The sequence below is a fragment of the Falco peregrinus genome, chromosome 2 (genome assembly GCF_023634155.1).
Source record: "Falco peregrinus isolate bFalPer1 chromosome 2, bFalPer1.pri, whole genome shotgun sequence".
In the NCBI taxonomy this organism is placed as follows: domain Eukaryota; kingdom Metazoa; phylum Chordata; class Aves; order Falconiformes; family Falconidae; genus Falco; species Falco peregrinus.
This window is the reverse complement of record NC_073722.1, coordinates 64,153,564-64,175,497: the sequence shown is the minus strand read 5'-3', so window position 1 is coordinate 64,175,497 and position 21,934 is coordinate 64,153,564.

Genomic DNA, 21,934 nt, shown 5'->3' with positions numbered 1-21,934 from the left:
TGGACCTAATACACTGGGTTTCTCAGTTCACCCATTCCTACCCCCAACCCTGTTGCTCTAGATTTTGTCCCTAGTCCTTGTTTTTCCTTGGAGGGATTTCCTACTGCCCTGCACCTCCATGCATCCGTTCTGGAAGAGCCCTCCTGCATAGCAGCTTTGCTCTCTCCATGAAAGAAGCTGCCACTTCCCAGACCCTGCTTGCCTGTTGCTTCTTCATTTAGTTTCTTCACTGCTTGGAAACCATGGTACAGTTGCTCCACAGATAAAGTAGCTCTGAAGAGACAAGGACCCTCCTAAATCTGGGAGTTTTCTCCACCTCCTGGAAAGGTGGGTGCTACACAAGCAGGCAATTTCTGTTTGTTCTGTAGCTTTGTCTTTCTCCTGGTTATTTTTGGCCACCAGACAGTAACACCTTGGGTTTAGGTTTTCACTGGTTCTTGTTAAATTCTGGATGGGGATTCTGTGAGCTGCTCTATACTGAAGAAAAACATTTGCATTTCTGGGTGAAGGAGGAGACGGAGGTGTTGAAGTAGCTCTGTCTTCACCCAGCCTTCACTCCAGAGGCATTGTGAAGATGGGTCAGGAGCTCCTGGAAGTCCACCCAGATTCTGAAAGCACCAAACCCAACTGCTATCGTGAGAAAATAAATTCTGAACAGGGCCAAGTCCCACCACAACACATCCAGGGAGTCAGCATGTGCCCCGTGCAGCTTTGTTGGTTTTTTGTTTTGTTTTTCACTCTTCCTGGTCTGTACCAGAGATATGATTATGGGGTTATCAGAGAATCACATAGACTACTCCAGTTTCAAGGAAATGAGTAGAAACTGATAATAACTGGAGATTTTGAGTAGATGAACAGAAAATGTGACCCAATGGCATCCCAACAGCAATAGCCTCCTATGGACCCACCTTTTAAAAACCTTATTTACTACATGCCAGAAGAATGCCTAAGGCATGGGAGGTCACCTAGTCGGGCAATACTCCTACAACCTTCCAAAAGAAACAATCCCAGCAAAAAGAAAAAGCCCATGAGCAACAGCAGCTTCCAAGCCAGCACTGGGCCAGCAGCAAAATAAGGCTCTTCATTCATTTAGTATGCTACTGTTTAAAATCTGTTCAAAATAATCTGCATTTATTGTTTTGCTGTAGCATATTTTTAAAGAAGAACTTTGTTATATCAGTTAATATTTTTATTTATAAGGAAACCACAAATTTGGTTTACTGCCTTTTTCACAATGCTAATATGAAAATGCTCTTTTGATGTACAGTGCCAAGGTTTATTTCCTTCACCTTTCCAGCTACATCCCCTGCAATTGCCATCTTACTTGTACTTTAAAATCTCCACTCTTGGGAAGTCTTATACTGTAATATATCTCTGGCTAATAATACACTGTGGCCAGTTATAAATTAGTCATGTTGATAAAAGGTCTAACAAAGTTACCAGTATCGTTCTGTAATGCACAAGCAATATTACCAAGTCTGGTTTAAATAGAATAGGCAATTCAATCAAGCAAAAAATGTGACAGAGCCATCCAACTGCAAAAGAACCTTAAATCATTAATGAAACTAAGAATTTAATGGATGCAAATTAAATTATATATGCATATTTCAATGGGCTAAAAGTTTATGTGCGTACTTTAATCGTATCACAAGACAGATTCCTGAGTAGAAAGAAATGGTGACAATTCAGATTTTTTATTACTTTGGACTGTAAAGCATTCATATAATTTATGATCACTTAAAAAGGTACAAAAATCCATCAATTAAAGCCAGACTTCAGATGGTATAAATAGACCGGAGCACTGTGGAAGGTTCTGTAAGCACTGCCTCAATACATCATTTGAGGTTCAGGTCTTGCTCATCTCTGCTTGTTAAAAAAAAAAAAAAAAACAACCAAAAAAAACAAAACAAACAAATCCCAACAAACCCCAAACAAAACAAACCCCACCCTTAAGGTTATGAAAAACTGGGCCTCAGCTTTCACACGAAAGCTTCTCAGCTGAAGAAAAAAAAGCTAAAACCTCTCCTCCTCTGGTAATCAAGTTCAGCAACAGATTCGAAAGTTACCAGGCTGTGACACAGGGCACATTGACCTGTACAACCATTAACTATGTCTTCCTTCCAGGAAAAACACTTTTCAAAGGTGGGAAGGGAACATGTGATAAAATATTAAATCCTACTGATTGTGCTCTAAAATTGCTACAATGTGATTGCAGAGGATATGACATTTCGTTGCTACTAAACATCTTGTAAAAATTAATATGTTGAAGTTTTTTCCCCTTTTTAGTAAAGCAGGCGAAAGAAACATCCCCCCAGCCAAATGTCAAGGGTTTTTTGACTTCTGAAATCCAACCCAGTATTTCCTGCTCTAAGCCATTCACTGGGAAGACATGAAAATCCAGGCAGTCAATGGGCCCTTTAGGAAACTGCACAGAGAATTGCTCTATTATATTGATAAAAATACATGCTTATGCTGCCACAGTGAAAGCATCTATTGAAGCTCAGGGCAGTAAATGAGAAACAAGATGTCATTTTCCAGTCTGAGGCAGAATTTACTAATTTACTACCTACTCCTTTCATATTTTTTTCCTCCTTCCACACCCCCCCCCCCCCCGTTTTTTTTTCTTTTTAATTTTTTTCCCCCCAACAGACTAACAACACTCTCAATGAAGAAATTACAGCATAGGAGAAGTACCAAGGCAGACGTTACCGCCATGTGGCACCACTTCCAGCTAACAGAAACAGTGCCCACAGAGCCAGAACTCACCAACTTCACCAGCTGCACTGCACCAGCTACTTCTGCCAAGGTGCTGAGGCCTCCCCATTTGAGGTAGAAATCTGTTTTAGGCTCTAACACAGCAAAGCCTATGCTCAACTGCAAGGGAGGATTTAAGCCCTATTAGTGAATCTGCATAAACGCTTTGTTGAATTAAGACTCTGCCCGTTTACACCTCTTCCTGTTAGCATTTCTCGCTGGGCAATCACTGAATCACACAGGATCTAATGACCCAATTAAAACATTTCTTAATGCTCACAGCATTTGTGACGCCAGCTTTCAACACAACTAGTGGCAAAGGAAGGTTAATAACTGGTAATTATCATTCTCCTCTTAAGATTTTGTTTTTAAACAAAAGAGTGAAAAATGAAAAATAAATCACTGTAAGAAAAGAGCAAGCATGTATGCCATTCCTGAACAGCATTAAAAACTATTCACAAGAATACATAAACTATAAAGGCCAAATAATAAAAACATTCAAGGTATTCTAGCAGTATGAATTGTAGAGACTGCACATACTTAAAATTTCAGCTTTAAAACAAGAGCCACCTGTAGAAAGAGCTATCTAAATACTACCTTACACATTACAGAATTCAGATGTCTTGCTAAGATGATTATTGAAATGCATCCTCTAACTTTTCATTGCTCTGTAAACATCTGTAGCCTGTTCTTTGCTATGACTGTCCTTCCACATATGTACGCCAACCAGTCCCCATGCCCCATTTTTACTAATGAGGCTTCAAATTTACATTCTTTCTCAAAAAAAAAAATCTTTAAACAAATAGTAATAATAAAAATCAACACTACAGAAGTCAGAGAAGCTCTATGAACAGTTTGTATTAACAGCTGCTGTAAAATCAGAGGGAACAGAAGCCTGCATCAAAATAATATTTAAGATCCCCACAAGAGAGTAGCAGATTTGCAGAAATACAGAATGATAACTCAGAGAGAAGCTGGTGCTTGGACTTCTCTATTCAAGTGCGTCCTTCAGTACGAAAGGCTGGTCGTAATGCAACGCCTCAACGCTATTCAGGCTCAATCCGCTCTTTCTCACAGAGGCAGATGCTAAAGCTGTATTGATCAGAGCCCCTAGTGTACCACAAGATCTAACCAGAAACCTAGTTTTGTCCAATAAGAGGAGGATTTGTTCAGATTTCAAATTTTCAAATATTAGGAAAATTACTGAAAAGAAGGTTCAACTAAGATCATTAAATATTACGTTTAAATACCTTGGACACTGGCTTTGTCCACAAGTGCTGCCCTGGACACGAACAGAGTCTGAACTTGCACTTGGGAGCTTTACAAAGTTACAGCCTTCTCACTGCTCAAAGATTTTTTTTAATGCAAATCAATTTTATTCAAAATGAACACACATGTCTTCATGACCTCAAGATATTTTCAGTAACAGGTCTGTGCAAAAGCACTTTGCTTGGCCACTGTAGTTAGGGGGCAATGCTAACCTGAAAGTAAGTAAAGATGTTTGATGCACTGATAAAATCCCAGCAACTTGAGAAAATCAACATGACTATACTGTAAACAAACACAAATAAATCATAAAAAAAGGCCCTATATCTGACAGATCATTGTAATGAGACATGCACAGTTTTGTAAGACTATGGAAGGCATGAATAATATAATACATTAGAATATAGTATATTCATAAACAATTACTTGAAGCAAAATTACCAAGTCCAAGCGCTACCAAGTAACCCTGAAGAGAACATTCTCAATCCCCTAAATCAGAACTGGCCATGTCCAGCAAAGGCAGAAGTAATATTATCCCTTTTTTTCTTTTTTTGGAGGCAATGAGTCATACGAAGTCCTTTATTGGATCTAACCCCATGTGGCTTCCCTCCGATTTTTTAATTTGATCTGACAATTACAACTGTAAAGCACAAATTGAATTGTTAAGTCACACTGAGTAAACACTCAGTTTAAATCTGCTTTGTTTTCATTGTTCATTTAAAACTTATTCAGAACAACAGAAAGTTTAAATGCTCCTTCATCATTAGCTTACATTCGGTATTTAAATACTTCTATCAGCTCTCCTTTTATTTAAAGTAACATATACCATTATACATCAAGACTAAAGAATAAATCTTCCCTCGGTCCTCTAATGACGGCAATATCATCCAAACAATGGCATCACAGACATGAGACCAGCTATCCAAAAAAACCCCAACCAACAAAGACACAGCCACCAGTGTGTTACTACTATAGTACTGTCCTAAAAATCCCCATCTCCATCCAATTCAAGAGGAAGGGCTGTTGAAGGATTCAGTCACCTGCTTAAAAAAATTAAAACCAACAGTGCAGAGAAGAAACGGGCACCAAATAATTAGGAATGGGGTGAGTGAATTTAGTGCTACGTATCTGCAATATTGATGGATTCAGGCATGTGCTATGCATATATAGCTCTGCTTTTAAGATGCAAGATACAGTTTGCTCTTGCGTCTTTCTCCAAAGTTCTGTGCAAGTTGTAAAATGGATTTGTATGATGCTGAGGTTCGGTTCTGTCCAGTTTCATTGGAGTATGTTACAAACAATGGGAAGAAAGAGAACAGAATAAAGCTTGCTTAGCAAGTTACCATACATATATAGATGTATATATATGTACACACTCCTACACACATATACATGTGTACTGTATACATGCAATGTTCAGTGTTCCCTAGAGCAAGAGACTGCCAACACATTGGGGACTGACCTTCAGATTGGAAACAGGATGGTTGTGAGAGCCACCTACACTGCAGAGAAAACCTCATACACTTTTTAAGCAGCTCTGCACTCCCCACACCGTCCCACAGCTTGTGCTACTACTACACAGCTACACAAAAATCAGCTGTAAACCATCCAGGAAACCAATCCCAGGCGAAAACAGCCCAGCAAGAGCTACAAACCCAACGTAGATTGTAAAATTAGAGCTTCATTTCCCAGCCTGGTTCCCCATACAGCCACAGAAACAGATGGCAAAACGAAGGGGTTTGATTTGGGGTGGAGGGGAAGCAGCCAAAACTTGCACTGGAACATCTGTCCAAACTGCAGCTCTCAGAGACTCCAGAAAGGAGGGCAGGAAAAAAAAAACCAATTTTTTTTTTTTTTTTTTGAGTCTTAAGAGACTAGCAGGATCTATCCACACCGTATTCATAGGACACAGCTATATTAGCTACACCCTTAATTGGCCAGGGACCAGGAGCTTTGGGCTGCAGTCTGGGAAGCTCCTCTCCCACCAATGTGCTCAGCGTCCCAAAGCACATACCCAAGGGATGCCTTCCCACTCAAGTAGCGGGAGGCACATCTCCCAGCAAATACCTTTTCTGCCTCTTCACAGGCTTGTGTTTCAGTTCTTGAAAGAAAATAGGACAGTAGAGGTGTAACTGCTCAGGTTTGCAGATTACTACATGTTCTTGGGGGAAAAAAGCCATGAGGGTACAAAAGCACATAATGGGAGCCCCACTCTCAACATACAGGACTGCACAAAACCTAACAGGAGGGATCACTCAAATTCCACCATGCTTGCACTTATTTTTGTGATATTTAAGGTACATGCCTTACACCCGTTCAACTCTTGCCAATCCTCCTCTGAGTAAGTACAAGATCCTCCTGGGCACAAGTTCTGTGAAGACCAGGAGCCATTTTAATTCCTTCCCATGCACTTCCTGCTGGATTAGCTTTGCTGAGCTTATCACACACATTCACATTTAGATTCACATTTAAATTGGAAATGCACTGCAAGCCAAGGAAAGTGACCTCCTGGGGTGGGATTCACCTCCTCCATCTTAAGGTATCTGCAATGTAAATGTCTCTGGGTTTGTCACCTTAGGCTTCCTTGACAGTCAGTGGACAGAGATAAGCTTTTTAGGGTGCAATTCATCTGACCTATTTTAAATGTCTGCACAAGAAGGAAAGGAACCCTGCCTCTCAAGTGCCTGCCTCTTTCCATTAAGTACAAAGCCAGTTTAAATTATTAGTTTGCACACCCACATACCTCCATTCACACAGATAAACTAAACCTACCTCATCCTTCTTTTGAAAAAAAACAAAAACCAGAACCCACAGAAAAAAAAAACAACAAACCACAAAATCAAACCAAAGTACTACAAAAACCACACACACTAATCCCAAAGCAGAAGTGAAGCACAGAATAAAAGAATAAAATTATAAAAATATCAATTAGCTAAACAAACAAGCCAGAACAATGCCCGCTTCCTCTGCACCACACTTCAGCCCTGCAATAAAAGCTTGCTAATGAGCCTGTTAACCATCCCAGGCTTACCCGCTAGCAGCCTAAAGCATTGACTGGCCATCTGATGACCAAACATGCCCTGGTGGATGCTCTCCAGCTGCAGCAGCATCCCACTCTGCACGGCTACACCCAACTCAGTGACCCAATAGGTACCAGGAGAGCAGGCAGGCTGCTCACTGGGACGGTGTTCTAGACACCTGACCAGCTCAAATAATTCTGTCCAGTTATTTCAGGGGGAAAAGTAAAATGTAAACTCCCAGGAACGCAATACTCACCAAAAAGCAGCCAGCAGAAGCACAAGCAATCTGGAGCCAAGGTTTGATGAAAGGAAAAGCTAAGCATTCCTCAGAATAAAAATATACACAAGTACGACCCAAGCATCAACCACTATTTCTGCATAAAGTAATAAATAAATAAATAAAATAATAAATACATTAAAAAAAAAAAAAGAAAGAGAGTTCTTTATCTTTGTTCCTTTCATATCCAACGTATAACAGGTGCCATTTCTGGAGCGGCAACAACTTTTATGGTATCTCCAGAATTCACAGACTTTGGCACACCATGATTTTGGTGAAGTCGCTGTACACATGCAACTCCGCACTGGAGTGTTTAAACATCATTTTCAATCAGTGGCATACATAGAACTGTCTAAAGAGAAAAGACATGAAACGATAAAGGTCAGCACGGGGAATGAAGGAAGTTCAGCAGATGGATCATGTGGCACGAGGGAATTACACTGTGCCACACTCACAACTGAACTCAACTTCTGCTGCGGGTACCTGCAGGTGATGGCCCTGTGAATCATAGGTAAATAGTAAGTAATAACCTGGAAGTTATTACTTAAAAGTAAAACACAGTGACAAGATGTTGCACTTTTTAAACAAACTTCAGTTTCCCGCACATTTTAGCAATATTATGAGTCACCACTGAATTACTTTCCAAATGCATCTCCAAACTGAACGAAGCAGATCTTTGCAAGCCTCTTCAAGCAGATACACTCTTTACTTTTCCTGGAAAACTCTTATCCCAGCTAACATGTAGGAAAATTCAAGTCCAAAACATTCAGCTCTCAATTAGCAGCTATTTTTAATTAGCTACAAATACCACATCCAAAGACCCAGACTGTATCAGCAGCAACTGGCCTGAATCAACACACAGTTTTTGAGCAAAACAAAGCAAGTCCACACAAGAAAACCTCTGCTGGCCTTTGTCCAAGCATGCAAACTAAAGGGACATTTCCATACCACTTCAAAGATTGCAGAGCATTAGCCAAAGCCAAATTAATAAGGAAAAGATGGCTTTTTTGCAGTTTAAAAGCGAAAATTGACTCTTCACTATATGCTTCTCTGACAAAAGCTGTATAGAGACAAGGACAGGAAAATTGTATCAATATGAAAACACAGGAAATACCTGTTCCATTGGCCCGATATCCTAAAATGTAAATAAGATGAGAACTGATATGCAAGGCAGTGAGAAAATGAGAAAAGGCAAGGGCAGGGGTGGGGGGGGGGGGGGGGGGGGGAAGCCCTCTCCCTTCATAAGCTCATTGCAGCCAGAAAATGGAGGCAACCACAAGATTATCTGCTCATCCTGCTCCATCGGCACATGCCGATATATTTTTTGCCATAACGTAACATCAGCACCTACAGCTGAATACCGCAGCACAAACACTGCAAGGCAACATGAAGATACGACGACACGATTAATTTGTGTCTCCCAGCAGGCCTTCCCAGATGATGAAGTGTCTTGCCAGCTGCTGAAATCTCAGTAGCAAGACCGCAGACCTGCATTAAACAAAGCAGCACTCCTGCTATTATTTTATCTCACCCTTTTGATGAAAGATGTCCTCTTGCTTAATTTAAATAATTGCTCCATGTTACAATAGCATCAGTAGATGCACATTGATCATCTTTACATATCCTGGATGTCTGACATAATGAATCTGGAAATGGAAGTGAAGAAACTGTAAGAAAATAGAGTAGGCATCCGGCTAGGAAAGGGCTGAGGTAGCCAGGCATCAGCCCCTGATTTCCTGGAAGGGAAGATACTTGTCAGGGCACAAAAAGGGATCCTCATTTCTCCCCTCAATCAGCAGAAAATTAGCAAGGAGGCTGGAAACTTAATATAATTACACAGTCACCTTTGAACCCTATTACTGCACACACACAAGTCTAACTGCATGGTTGTGATTAGTCTCTTACTCCCTAACTCAAATTAGGCGTGTTAGGCAAAATTAGATAAAAATTCAACAGGAGCAGAAAATAAGCAACATTGTCAAGTGGGATTATTAGGATGTGCTGCCACAAGACACCTTGTGCTGCCTCCTGGGGCAACACAGGTTCTGTGTAATGCCAGTCCAGGTGGGTTACCTCGGGTCCTAGGATGATGTTGTAAGGGGGAATGACCCCTTCCTTACGGCACATGTGTAGCATTAGTTTTGGCCACAGAGATTGCTGGCACATGTGGGACCTTCAGCAGGAACTGCAGCCCCAAAGCCCACACAACACAAAGTCCTCAAGCGCCGCACAGGTGACCTCCAGACAGGGAAATGGGACCACGGACTACCTCTTGGTACAGGAGCAGCACTGCTCCCATGCACCTTTGCCACGGGCCACCACATCTCTCAGGAAGGGAAGCTTCAGTGGTGTACTAAAAGCGTGCATACCCAGCACATGCGGCAAGTAACTTTTTTTAATTAAAAACATTGGCTTAGCTTTAGGAGCAACAGAATACTAGTAAAAAATGTAATGTTAGCTCCCTTCTTAAACAGCTACCCTAGAAAATTATCTGTGATGGATTTTTTTTTTCTCATTATAGAGTCCTATTAAGAGTTCCAAATTAGGTGAAATGCTATAGCTCTGCAGCATTTACATTAAAAAAAAAAAAAAAAAAGATAGAATAATAAAAATTATACCGAGTTACCATTCCCAGTTCAGAAACAAATTACCAGACTCGGGTCAGAAACCACTATGTATGGAGTTACTTAGACCAAGTTACTTCTGTAGAAGAGTAGATGTCAAGCAGACTTCAGTCCAGTGAATTTTCCGTCTTCATTTTCCTGACAAACTTCTAGTTTAAGCAGATCATAATGGGACCTTGCTTTTTCTAGCAGGCTGTGCTTTCTTATGCAAGTTTCACCTGCATAAAGGACCATTTTTAAATGTTTGGGGATTATTTTTTTTTAGGGCTGGATTATAACCTACCTTCCATGCAGGCACCCAGATGACACATGGCCCATCTGAGCACTTCACTGAGCTCATGCCAGAGCTAAGAATGCCTGTCATCTTTGCGCAACCAACAAAGCAGTTATAAACATGGCTCTCCTTGCCCCCTGTCCCTTCCCCACTGCCCACCACCATCCCAGAGGGATGATCTCATGGCAGGTAGCTTCACCCAGCACCAAACCAGCCCCCTGGGGAACACCATCCAGGACGCTCAAGACAAGAGGATCATGTTTGTTCTGGGCTTGCTCCCTCTGCTACTAAGATGACTCATATCCATCCAGCTACAGATCTATGGAAGAGGCCCTTAAAATATTCCTCAGTATACCACATACGCAAACCACCTCACAAGCAGAAATTATCCCTCAAGCTCAAGCAAGCATCATGCCAAAATACACAGGGCTCCCAAACACGTGAATTCCTGTACTTTACACCCAGCATCGCGAATCCACGCTTGGCATCTGGTGGGATTAGTTGTGCGCCAGGAAAGAAAAATGTCTCTGTAATTAAAAGTTATCAGAAAGTCCTGAGAGCCATACAGCTTTTGAGAAAAACTACATTAACCAATGAGCAGGTAAGGTGAGCAGCTGGAGCGCCAAATGCTGGGGGGCCCCTAACCTGGCACCTCAGTGTATCATTCAAGCACAGAGCTCACATCTTCCCCCGGCTCCAGTAAGGGAAGGTTTTGGTTTTACCTCTAAAAGGAGAAACCACTTAATCACTATCCAACCTGATGTGAAAACCGCTGCTGTACAATGCAGGGGAGCAGCGGGGCAGATGGGGATTGATCAAAATGCAGTTACAACAGAGGCACTCCGGGGCTCCTTTCATTCAAAAGCAAACTTTTTATAGAAAGAAGGCCCTTTTGCAGGGGAAGACTAACCCACTCGGAAAATTCACATCTCTCACCCTCAGAGATCACCACAGTATATTCTTACAAATTCACTACTAAAAGAAAATTCTAAAAAATACATTTTTCAGGTATTCATATTCCTTCTCAGCTTCATCTTGGGAAAAGCAAGGCAGGTAATAGTGTCTCAACAGCTGAAAATCCTGTGCAGTCCACATGCTCAATGAAATCTTATCCCTGTGAGCTTATGGAAAGCTACAATGAAGCTGACTCTTTTGCTGATATATACCATTGTGTCTCTGATAATGCTTCAAAACTGGAAGCCCCATTTAGGGTATTTTTTCCCAGGTGGAGGGTCCCACAGTAGCTGTGCCTAATAAGAAAGCACCATGCTTCCAAATAAAAAAAAAAAAAACAAACAAGGAAGATGTGAATATTTACGTACATTTCACATTTTCTCACTGCTGGACACAATGCAAGAGGTGAGCACCCTCTGGTGAAGCCCGCCTTCCTTATGCAATAACTAGCCTCCTTCCCTTATTCCCACTGATTTGATGGGACTACTATAAACCAAAGAAATGCCTAAGGACATCAGCACTGGCCCCAAGAGTCAACTACCATAGTTCTCTGGTTTTTTGTTTACAAATTTTTGTCTGTGGGTTGGATTTTTTATTTCCACAAAATTTAAGCATCTTAAAAGCTCTAGCTAAAGGATAAGATTATTGATACAGACCTAGATATGTGCATCACTTGATATGCCAGATAACATGTCAACAGAGAGGTCCTGAAGCATGCAAAGCTTGGCCCAAAAATAACGCTTTGCAGAACTGGGGCCTGATTCTCACTCCTGTGTTATCTTCTCCCCCTGATCATGTTGCACGTCCCTACACCAAAAAAAAAAAAAAGCCCAAACCCCACAACACCTTGCACAGCTATCTCATTGTCACATCTATTATTCAAGAAAGGTCTCATTGAATAAATGTCTGTTCAGAGGCTCTAAACAAATTTCATTTCTGAACACCACTGTCTGCAGCCCAGCGGGCCATTTCACCAAGATAAGATCACACATTTAATCAAACGCTTCAAAAAAGAAATACACACCGAGTTTGCTTAATAACGTCAAATAATAAAAGTGCAGCACCGGCAGCATACTAATTTTTAGTGCTCTTTCTTCTTTGAGGGTTGTCTCAATAGTCAAGGTCAACCGTACATGGGATTTCTTCTAATTAGGGTTTCTGGTAAAGGCTAAACCTGCTTACTCACACCGCTTAGCCATGGTTTTCCCTAAAATGAAGACATCTCTCTTTCGTTTTAAATTAAATCATTGCAGTTTCCCACCCAAGTGTGACAGACAAAACTGCGTAACTCTGCTAATTCAATAGAGAACGTAAATGAAAGACAACAAAAAACACATCATTGTGGTCAGCAAGGAACCACCCACACAAATGTCTACGGCATAAAAGGAAAAGTGATTCACAGGAAAGTAAAAAAAAAGAAACAAACAAACAACCATGTGATTATCTGCTTGGTGTTTGACTACAGCTCCTACTGCTGCCCAGCAGAGACCTATTTGACTTGAGAAATCAGGAGTGAACTTGGCACCCCTAGGTCAACATACGCTTTGCCATTTATTTTATCACAGTAATAAGAGCATGAACCAGCTCACAGAAACAGCATTACATTATTACTACTGCAAAATATATCTATATTACTACAGACCAGACTTTCATGAGACCCTTCACTAACTTGCCTACTACTTTGGACTTGGCAGTGTTAGGTTTACAGTTGGACGCAATGATCTTAAAGATCTTTTCCAACCTAAAAATTAGTAGAATCATAGAATCATTTATGTAGTTGAGTCCCCAGCTTTACCACAATAACTACTTCTGGAAAGGCTTTGCTCCCAGATTACATGAACTTGGGAGGAACTCTGGACCCTCGCTGTGCTCAAGCTCACAGCTTGAAACGTGTCAAACAAAAGCTGGCATCCTCACCCTTACAGCCTGTCCCATGGGTTATGCTGGCCTGCCCTTCACTCCCACGGGATGAGGGAGCGATCAAGCGTAAAGGCATTGGAGAAGACTCCCACCCACCCCCATCTGCTGCTCCCGAAGCTGGAGGAGACAAACAGCCAGGCAGCTCTTAGATATATTCCCCACCGTATCCCATTCTCCCTGCCACAAACATCCCTGCAGACACAGTGAAGGTCCAGATTCTGCCCTTGTGTGGGAAAATCACAACTTCTTAGCTTAGGCTGGCATAAACAACTGCTTGAGTCTACTGGCCAACATCCTTCTACAAGTGCTTAAGTTTCACCCAACACCTCCACCCCTCTGCAAACACAGAGCTGCTCAGATGGGAGCACCCTCATGCGTTCAGTGATGTGTCCTGTATTTCTCATCCAAACAAAGATACTTGCACAGGTATAAAATCCCTTGTTGCATTTCAGCCTTCCTTCGGAAAACCAGTGATGTTGTGTATACAGAAAAATGCTCCCCACTCCCCCAAACAAAATGCATCACACAGTCTTTAGAAAGACTCATTGCAAATTGGTGACCTACTTAAGGAGATCTATAAAGTGCGTTACAATCGTAATTGTGGATCGCTTGTCAAAAGGTCACAAGTTATCACTCTATGCACCGTTACGTTTCAAATACCTATGAGGATGAATTTTACACAAGGAGACACATAGCGTTTTGGAGTTGCACCAAATAAAGTAGAGACTGTAATATTACTGTCCCTTTAAAAAAAAATAAAAAAAAAAAAAGGAAAAGGGGGGAGGGGGCAAAAGACATGCAGCCATTCCACACACCTGTGCCCATTAATGACAGTCCAAAATGACATCATCTTGAAGAAGTCTGTGCTGCAGGAGCTGCAAGTGCAGTAGTCACATCATAATTTCCCTCAGAAGGAAGAGGGATATATACACCACATTACCAAATTATTAAAAGCCTTGGTTTAGGCAAATATCTTAACTCCAAAGAAATAAAATTTTAGATCACACACACAGTTCCAGTGAGGTCGAGCTGAGATGCAATGTCCAACAGAGCAATCTGCTGTATGCTGTAAACCAGAATGACTGTTCTCTGGATAAGCCAACTACTACAGGATTATAGACCAGTTCTGTGTACCTCCAGATAGCCTTAACATAAAAAGTCATTCAGGACAGAATCCCAAAGCCTTTTGCTACTACAGGACAAAAAAAGGGGGGTGGGGGAAGACCCAAGCCAAAAGATACAAAAGAATACACAGAAAAAAAAGTGGCAAATAAGGAAAACTACATGGCAGATACTTCTGGATACAAAACCTGCAATGTACATCTGGCTGAAAAAAAAAAACCAAAAAAACCAACCATAAAAAAAAACCAAAATCTGTCCCCTTTGAAACAAGTGACAGGAATTTGCACCATTTCAAAATGACGATGTGCATGCACGAAGGCAGTGTGAAAGAAAAGGAGTTAGCATGATCACTGAAATTCTCAACTCTCTCCAACAATGAAATCTACTCAGACAACTATGATGGGTGCTTCCCCCCCCAACCCCCCACCCCCAGCAGCAGTCTTTGGAACTGGGGTGGTGGGGGGAAAAAAAAGCAAAAAAAAAAAAAAAAAAAGAAAGAGAAAAAGGGGCAGGATGGAGGAAAAAAAAAGGGGGGCGGGGGGAAAAAACCCCAGAGAGCTATTGAAAATCTCCTTACAGGGTCAGCTGTCACTGGAATGCATTTGAGTATTCAGGGTACCCACCGATGCAGAACATCAAAAACTGGGCTCAGGTCCCTCCCCTATTCTCACAGGCTTAAGCCAAGGCTCGGTTTGCAACAGGGTGCTGAATAGTAAGGCAGGGCAGTGCCCCTGCAGGGCTGGCAAACAGCAAGAGCCACCGATCAAACAAGAACAGGGGTGTCGCTGGCTTCTGCTTAATGCTTCCCTTTTCCCCTGCTGTCCTCCAACACGGCGCACCGGGTACATTAAAAAAAGTCAACAGCTTGGCAGCTCCTGGTGCGGGGCTCTTGCGAGCTAAATTCCCCATCTAACCTAAATCAGCCCAAAGTTTGCTAGCGTAATTACCTCTAACATACTCCTACTCCTCTCTTGAAGGAAAATGTTGACATCCCCAAGAAAGCTGCACACATCACTTCTGCAACACAGTGACACTTTCCTGTGCTCTGAGGGCAGTGAAAAAGAATCGCATTAAGGAAGGCTTGGGATCAACAACTTCAGAATGGGAACAAGCTCCTGCAACAAATAAGCAAGGACTATCACCAGCTCTGATGAAACATGGTTGCTCAGCGTATCTGAAACGTGGTTGGTTTATTTCAGTGTCAGACTAACTGAGCAACTCAGTTAAAATTTTAAAACTGCAGGCCCATACACAAGTATTTTGCTGTTATTGTCCATCACTGCACCTACATCTCAAATGCAAGAAAGAATCAGAAAATCAATAGGGATAGAAGTTTTTCCAGCAATAGAATTTAAAAACACCTCTATGCATCAGCACCATGATTTCACAAACAAAACCTATGGACACACACAGACATACAGATGCAGGTACATATGTTTTGGGTATAGCTGCAATTCTTACATACCTCTTTTTCACTTCCCCAAGTTTGACCAAAAAAAAAAATTTCAGAACCGTGTCTGTTGCCCAAACTGTGATATTCATAAGTCTATCTATGGTGTCTGCATATAATAAGTGGATGCACTAAGACTGCATTAGTCAGAATATTTCTATCCCTCTAACTTTAAACAGTGTCTATTCATTCAGCACCTTCAGCTCTGTAACTCAATTCTTGGTTCCCACAGAGTGGGAATGGGACTTACTGTAAAAACTCATATGCATTGTACGCGATGCCTGTTACAAGCAAACTACTTGTCGTTTGTATAAAACCACTTAAGAGTCTTACCCGAAGGCACCAGGTTTACACCAGACTTCTTTTCAGAACAGCACTGTTCAGCACTGGCACCTTTGTGCAGAACTTTATAGTAGGGCAATTTCATGATTAAATTTTAAGCACCACTTCTACAAAAGTACAGAGAGTTCTCCTGCACTTCATTTTAACTTTGCATTGCTGTATGAACACATTCATGTTGATCCTTTGTATTTATGACATTTCACTGTAAGTTTTAGAAATGCATAGCTCCATTGCAAAGTTCAAAACATTATAAATCAATACAACTGCAATCAAGTCAGTAAACCTATTACAATTAACAGTACCAAAGCTATGTTCTAACCTACTCAAAACATTGTACAAAATATTTCAAAGCTGCTCCCTGTCGGGTATCAACTGCAATGAATTGGAGTTGTGCTACAGATTGAGGAAGCATTAGGTTTGTAACCACCAAAATAATTCTTATTTAATTACTCACGTGTTGACTAAGGTGCTTAAAAAAAAATTAATAAAAAAAACCTGGTAGCATGAGGTCATACATCAAGGGATGCTCTGTGGAAGTTTATTACTATTAGGCATTTAAATTAAATATATATAACTTCATATTGCCTAATTAGGACAGCTTCCAAATACTTCTTTGCTTCCTTCAGAATGGTATCTATTACATGGTGCTTGAAACCAAAAGCTGTCAAGTCCCAAACGGTAGTCTCTTCATTTTAACTTTTGACTGTTTTCATAAGCCGATTTTAGAAGTGTGCACACATTTCAAGTCTTTACCTGCGTGCACAGCTTTGTTCAGCCTGAAATGCCACCTCTGGCAAAGACACTACAACACAATTATTAGAAAAATGATGCTGAAGCAGGGCAACGTTTTTGAGAAGACACTGCATCTGAGATTTTTGGGAAGCCAACAGTAGTACTCTACTGATTACAGCAGAAACCTCACCACAGATGCTGCAGTATCTCCCTTGGATGGGAGTAGGCCTGAAAAAGTAGAGATTAAAAGTTTAAAAAGGGAGGAAAAAAACAAAAAAGAAAAAAAAAAATTAAAAATTATTTAGTCCTCACTTCTCTGCTGGAGGAAAACAGAGGTTTCAGACAGGCTAGGAAGATGTCCCACATTGAGCACTGCTTAGTAAGTAATAACAGTGGTCGAGAACACAATTAAAATAAAGTTTTTATTGCCTGAAAAGACTAGCTACCCAATATAGCTACAGATACAGCCACCCAATACTAGCTACCCAATATAGCTACAGAAGCTTGGTGTGATAACTGATAACCGCGTATGTCTTACAGGCAAAATCAGAAGGCTCTCTGCAAAGACTGCTGAAGAAAGTTATAGTGTCAAGGTGTCCTTAGAGAAGTTGCCTTAAAAATGATGCTTAGCTTGCACCCAGGAGACACATGTGTTTCAGACTGTGCTATAGAGATTATCTAGTGAGGAACATAAAGCAAGCATTACACCGAAAACTTGCAAGCTAAAAACACACCATGGGATAAGGTCTTAGATAGAATCACATTGCATTTGAGTAGGAGGTGGTTTCCTTGCCATTAAAGTAGCCAAAAATTAAAGTAGATGCTTAAAAGCAAGCTCCTCCTCCTCCTTCACTGCCTGCTCTGGGAGCTTCCACTGCCTACAGCACCAGGATGAGATCAGGGAGTGCTCGAGCATCTCAACACCTACAAAATGAGGACACATTCATACACGTCCCAAGCAGGGATTAAAGAGCCTGACACTAAGTGCTGGTGAGAATCGTGACAAAGATTTGCCATGGCAGACATGACCCCAGGAGACGACACAGTCAAGAGGCCAGCATGCCAGACTACCACATCTGGGACAGTTATGTTCCTACAAATACCCCAGGGCAGAGCAAACTGTTACAAATGACACATTTTCTAGCTCTTCATCTTACAGGCACCTGAAACATTGCCTATAGACACAGAAGAAACTGAAGTGTGTAGGTACACTCAAAATTTGGCATCACGGTGCACTTCTAGCGTTCACCTGCCAGCAGGAGGGCATCTATTGAATGAGAAAGGGACTAGCAGGGAAGAACTGGGAGTCCACATGAACTACGGAAACATCTCTTCAAAACTTCAATGCTCACCAAGTGCATCCCACCCCAATAAGCAGCCCATCATCAAAAGTGGCAGCAAAACATTTCTCTATTTTGCAGGGCTGTCATGGTGTCTCAGTATTGTCCCAAGCAATACACCAATATTGTGATGCCTAGCCCTCAGATCATCACTGCTCCAAAAGAGTATTTCTTCAGTTGTTCTTCCAAACCTCTTTTGTGCAAGAATAGCCTAAGGAGTAAGAAGTTTTATCAAAATCACTCCAATCACAGCACTGGGCTGTTTCCACCACAACCATCAAGAAACATAGTTTAAAAAGAATTTAAAAAAAAAGAAACAAAACTTATTTAAAGCATAAAAGGCCTCATGCCCATCCTCCACGTTTTAGCTTTTCCCTGATGCATTCTTGCTCCCTGAACTCCATCTCTTTCATCAATCTCCAACCCATCCTTTATACTGTGTTGCGCATGAAATTGTTTCCTAGTCAGTCTACACCAGTTCCAACACTATTAGTATTAAAATCTGTAATAATAAATCACCTGTTCCCAGGACTACTCCATTTACAAAGACTTCATTCTCTTGCGTGCATCTCATTTATTCATGTTGATGATGCATGCACTCATGCTCTGAATGTGAAAACCCTGATGACAGCATCAGGCCCTTCAACTGACCTGTTGACCAAAGATCATGCATATTCCTCTCCAGTCCTGGCCAATAATTTGGTCCACCTGCCTCTAAATCTTTATTTATTAATTTTTATAACAGCCCGGCGACACTGGGCAGCATGCAGACACACAGCTCACCAGCCAGCCAGCTCAATGCATGTGCCTGCATCTTTACCTACAAACCTGCTTGCATTTCCCTCCCAGCCAGCAAAAGACACCAGCTTCATTTTCACACGGGTGGGCAGGGCGATTTGTTCTCTGATGTGGGAGGAAAAAGTTTTTTTCTGCAATTAACACCAGGATAGGGAATCGAGCACCTCTGCCACATCACGCTTGGCAGGGAGGGACGTGGTCCCCATGGCATGCTGACCTGTGGGACAGGCAGCCGAGCACTGGCTGCGGCAAACAAAGGAGGTGGATCAACCCAGCAAGTGCTCAGGGATGAATTTCTAGGCTGACACAGAAGCTGCTCCACCATCTCCGGAGGGCACAGAGAAATCAAAAACCGAGCTCCTACTTTTGTCAGACAAAACATCCGAGCAAGGACTTGCTAGCCTTAAGTTTAATAAATACCATTAAAATCTCATTGCCCCACAATGGAGGACTCTGTGTTTTCACTGTTATTAATCTGCACTGCCACTTAGCTTGCTCTGGAATTAAATGCAAAATTAAACATACCCTCTCCTAACAGCCCCCAGAAGAAAAGAGAAAATTCATGTTTTATTGAACAATAAAAATCATACTGAACTCATAGGCCAACACTAGCTTTGTAAAAACTTCAGTCCTTTTGGAAACTGACACACCAGAGATCTGTATTCACTTTACTTTTTGTTAGCAGGTAAGAAGACAACAGTCACTTTATAGTAAACAAAGTCTAAAAAAGGAAAAAGTATTCTTAAGGAGCTGGAACAGGAGCAGGCTCAACCACAACAAGGGGGACTGACCCCCGCCACCTGACAGCCGTTGTTTTAGCTTTGCCTTTACAGTGGAGCCCTAACCCGAACTTTGTCACCTAACATCAGCACAGGTGCACAGATTTTCTCCCTTTCTAGTCCGGTATTCTTAAGTGACAACTGCAGACTTTTTGATAGCAGCCTGGTTTAACCTGCAACTCCTGGTTTACCCCCATAAAAAACTCCATAAAAGGATCTTTCCTAATGAATACACAGTAGAAGCCTGCTCATATCACGAGCCCCTGGAAATGATGATAAATGAGCTCTACAATACACACACTACTACTCAATACCAAGCAGCCAGCATTGGCTGCACTCTTTAAGAGACAGCATTCCACAAAGAAAATGGAACTTATTTTTAACCCCAGGGAAGATTTTTTTGGGGGTCGGCTTTGAAAATCTTAGTTCAACGCTCTGGAATAATCAGTGCTATAATACAGAAAGAAACTGTAACTAGCAGACTACCTATGTGCCTTCTATCAAGACACAGATGGCATTTTCACACACACCCCTTTTTTTTTTTTTTTTTTTTTTAATCTCAGCCTCCTCCTAGGCAGCTAGCTGCCTGGAACCAGGACTGGGAGAGTGGAAATGCTAATATCTCCTAATGAGTGATCTAAACAGGAAAAGTAAATACAATAGACATGAGTTGTTTTGGCTAAAGCCCGGAATGCCACAGTGACAAGCAGACAACAAGCCATTGCTTTTGGCAATATACAAATGGTTTTAACCACCGCAGAGAAGAATCACATGCCTATCAGGAAAGGGAAAGAATGAGAGGCTCCTCTCCTACCTTGCCATACCCCCCGCAAAACTAAACGTCTGCCTGTCTGTAGGGAAAAGGGTGAAAAAAATCCAACTAAACGCATTGTGGGGGCTATGTTGTTGATCAAACTGAGCCCGTGAAGGTAATCCCCCAGATACACAGGGCACGTTTCTGGGGCACTGTACCTACATCTCCATTAGCAATAAAGGGCACCAGCGCGAGGTAGGCTCCATAGGCTGGGAAACAGGAACGGGCTGCTCTCTGGCTCATGGCAGGGAGCGATCATCTGCCTTGCAATCGTATTTCCAAGTTAAACAGTCATAAGATGATTGCAAGAGGAATGCAGATAAGTAATTTAAGTAAGCAAATAAACCAAGAATTAAAAAAAAAAAAAAAAGGCACAAAACCAAAAGCAATTTTCTTCTTCCAGCCATACATACCAGCCCTTTTGCTCAAAAATCCCTCTGGCAAATGCCAGCCCTATACGGTTAGAGCTGGCAAATGCAATCTCACAGGCAGGAGGTGGAAGCTCAGAACATCTCTAGCAATGCATCTACCTGGACTGTATCTTTTCCTCTGTGGCTGCAAGGGAAAGAGAATCTCGTGCCTACCTGTAACCTGGGGCCGCTGGGCTGGATGCAGACCTCTACCCTACCACCCCATATCCACGTACATGCGACCCTGGAGGCAACCCCCCAGTTCAGCAGCATCCCCACCTATAACCCCTGCCCATCCTCTGCCTCCTGCTATCCAGAAAAGCCATTGCTTCTTGAGGCACCCTTCAGTAATTAGAAAGAAACGTAGATCCACGAAGGGGTGGGCATGAGGATGGGGGGGACACATGAAACTCCGGAATTACTCAGTGTAACACCAGCAAACCCACCGGTCCAATGTGGTGCCTTTCACAGAAAAACAGAAGGGAGAGCAAGAACAAAATCTACCAGGTCTCCTCCATCTACCCACTGCCTTCGCCACCCAACTGTCCACGGCCAAACCCAGCTGGAGCCTACAAGGCATTCCCCAACTACCAGCACACCCCTTGTCCCCACTGTCGTCCCCCCCAGCATGCAGACCCCCAGAGATGCTCCCCCGTTACCTGGAGGATCCAGCCTCCCTGAAGGCAACTATCCTTATTATGAAATAATTCAATCCAAGCGTGCGCCCAGGGCGGCTGGCACCCTTCAGCCCAATGCGATCGGGCAAGGGTGCAACTGATGGCAAGGCAAGGGCTGGTGAGCATCCATCCGATGGGTGGTTAATTACCTTTAGTCACCTCCAGCTCCTGCGATGCAAGTCCCCATCAGTTCCTCAACAACCTGCAGCAGGGAGCTGCTGCCACAATCCAGCCATTAAAACCAGGGGTGGGGGCAGGAAGCAGACCCGGCCACAGTACTAAAGCCCCTCAGCCAGGAGGAAAAGGAGGGGATGAGAAGCAGGGAATGTCCCTCAAGGAAGGAAAAATAATAATAATAAAAAAAAATAGGAAGAAGAAAAA